The sequence below is a fragment of the Schistocerca cancellata genome, chromosome 2, assembly GCF_023864275.1.
Source record: "Schistocerca cancellata isolate TAMUIC-IGC-003103 chromosome 2, iqSchCanc2.1, whole genome shotgun sequence".
NCBI lineage: Eukaryota > Metazoa > Arthropoda > Insecta > Orthoptera > Acrididae > Schistocerca > Schistocerca cancellata.
This window is the reverse complement of record NC_064627.1, coordinates 836,747,585-836,750,317: the sequence shown is the minus strand read 5'-3', so window position 1 is coordinate 836,750,317 and position 2,733 is coordinate 836,747,585.

The window sequence follows — 2,733 nt, the reverse complement described above, 5'->3', positions numbered from 1 at the left end:
ATATTGGGAGGGGTTTGACATCTGCAGCATGCAGATATGCATGCTTGTTACTCCACGATGTAGCCAGCTGCCACATGCGTAGGTGACTCAAAATAGCAGCCAATATACTGCACTTCATTCCATCCCTCAGTGCTTACAATTATTACATCATAGGAAGTGGTGGTGTGGGGTGCACATGTGAGCTCTACCCAAGTGGTGGAGCCCTATCTTCCTCAAACTGATGAAATAAAGGATATGCTAATTGAATTGAACAATATATTATTAACACTGATCTGAATTTCGTATCATGAGATTCTTCCTTTCCAGTACCAACTGAGTCTTTTTCCCACCAATTTCCAAATGGGAGAGGGGTGAGGAGGAGTGGGGGAGGCGAGGGATTTCCCAGGAGGGGGGAAAGAGGCTCAGAACTGAATTGGGAAAAGGTGACAAAGAGAAAGTGTCCCTTTTCCCAAAGGGTGGGGAGGAGGAGATGTTGGGGAGGAGTGGGGGAGTTTCCCAGAAGGACAGATTACCTCCAGGGTGTGAGAAATCGACGGCATGGGATCATAAATCAATTAGCATAAAAGCAGGTTAAGGGGAGGAGAAGGGGAATAATTTATCCCTGAATGTATGATTGCTGCTAAATGTATGCAACCCAGACAAACAAAATGTCTCTGCTGTCTCTTTACCTCACTACTTTCGGATACATGCAATGTAACTTTTTTATCCAAGAATGTCCTTGTTTTCAAGTATGTTGCTACAGCACACACTTTAAAATGGCAAATTCTACCAAACATTTTAATCAGAAAAATTCGTCAGTGAGTACTTAACATTGTTCACCTGCAAATTGAGTGCACTTAACATGAGTAATCATTGACTGTTTGATTGCTGGTAGCATTAACGAAACAAAATACAAATTGAAAATGTCTGATTTGTTTCTGCATTTAATATAAAAATTTGCTTGAACAGCTTTTGCAATAATAAAGTATAACAACCTCAAAAATTAATCCATGACTCAGCACAATACAAAATTAATTTTAGCAAGCGCCTTACTGCAGCACAAACAATGTTAAGGATGGCCCTCAAGATTTCTATACTACTTTACAAACGTACCATTTTACTTTGATTCATTTTTACGCGTTTTTCATATCTTTGATTGTCGGTCTAATTAGATTCCAGAGACGCTTGCACGCGTAATTCAAACTTCGCATTGGTCATTTTCGCTCTCCTCGTTAGTTCTTAGAAAATATAAAAGGCGTGGCCTCCATTTTATGACCCTCTCTTCTGCTATAGATTTTGCTTAGGCCTTACTTCACCATTAGAGCTTACTGTATCGATAAAATAATACGCTGACGGAACAAAATCACAACACCAAAAAAAATTAATGTAGAGTAACAAAATGTTTGGAATACACTTGTCCAGGTAACATATTTAAGTGATTAACACCGGAAGATCACAGCTTAATGTATGCTTGAGATAAGCTAGTGCAAATGTGAAGTGTTGGTAATTTAATAACCGGTATAACTGCCAGAACGTTGAATGCAAGCTTGCAAAGTACAGGTGCCGGATGTCAGTTTGTGGGAAGGACTTCCAAGCCCATTCCATTTGGTCGGTCAATAAAGGGATAAAGAATTCTGGTTGTGGGTGACGCTGGAGCTGTCGTCCGATGATGCTCCATACGTTCTCGATTGGAGACAGATCTGATGACCGAGTAGGGCAAGGCAACATGTCGACACCCTGTAGAGCATATTTGGCTGCAACAGCGATATGTGGGCGAGCTTTATCATGTTGGAAAACATCCCTGGTAAGATGTTTATGGATGGCAACGCAACGGATCGAATCACCAGATGGACTTTGAAATTTGCAGTTAGGGTGCGTGGGATAACCACGAGAGTACTTCTGCCATCGTACTAATCACACCCCAGATCACAACTCTAGGTGTAGGTCCAGGGTGTCCAGCATGCAGACAGGTTGGTTGCTGCCCAACTGGCCTTCTATTAACCAACACTCAGCCATCACTGGTACCGAGGCAGAACCAGCTTTCATTGGAAAACACAACAGACCTCCACCCTGCCCTCCAATGCGTCCTCGCTTGACACCGCTGCAGTCGCAAACTGCAGTAGGTTGGGGTCAGTGGAAAGCACGCTACAGGGAGTCTGGCTCAGAGCTGTCCTTGAAGTAATGAATTTATAACAGTGTGTTGTGTCACTGTGGTGCCAGCTGCTTCTGAAATTGCTGCTGCAGACGCAGTACGATGCGCCAGAGGCATACACCGAATACTTTGATCTTCTCTCTTGGTAGTGCCATGTGTTGTGACCGCAGAAAATTTTTATTTTTGCTTTTGTGACCATAATAAGAGTCCAGGCTCCTTAGGCAAACAGCCAGCCGACATTAAGAAATAGTCCACCAGGACGTAGGGACAAGATAAGCGGCGGAGGCTGCCTAGTATGGCTTGGTGATCAAATAACTTAGTGTATGACTTCCTGCCAGAGGAAGCAGCATGAATCAAACTTGCGCAATGGAAGACGCAAACACCAGGGTGATAATACAGCAAGAGAGAGTGTCAGTCATGTTCAGAAAAGATTCTTGTGGAACCAAATTAAGTTGTGTGCAGCTAGAAACGAAAGTGTCGTGTGCAACCGAAGGCATTCTTGTGCAAACCGACCAATTAGAAACAAGAGTGACGGGTGGAACCGTAGGCATCTTGTGCAATCCGATCACTTAGAAATGAAAGGGTCGTGTGAAACAAATTAA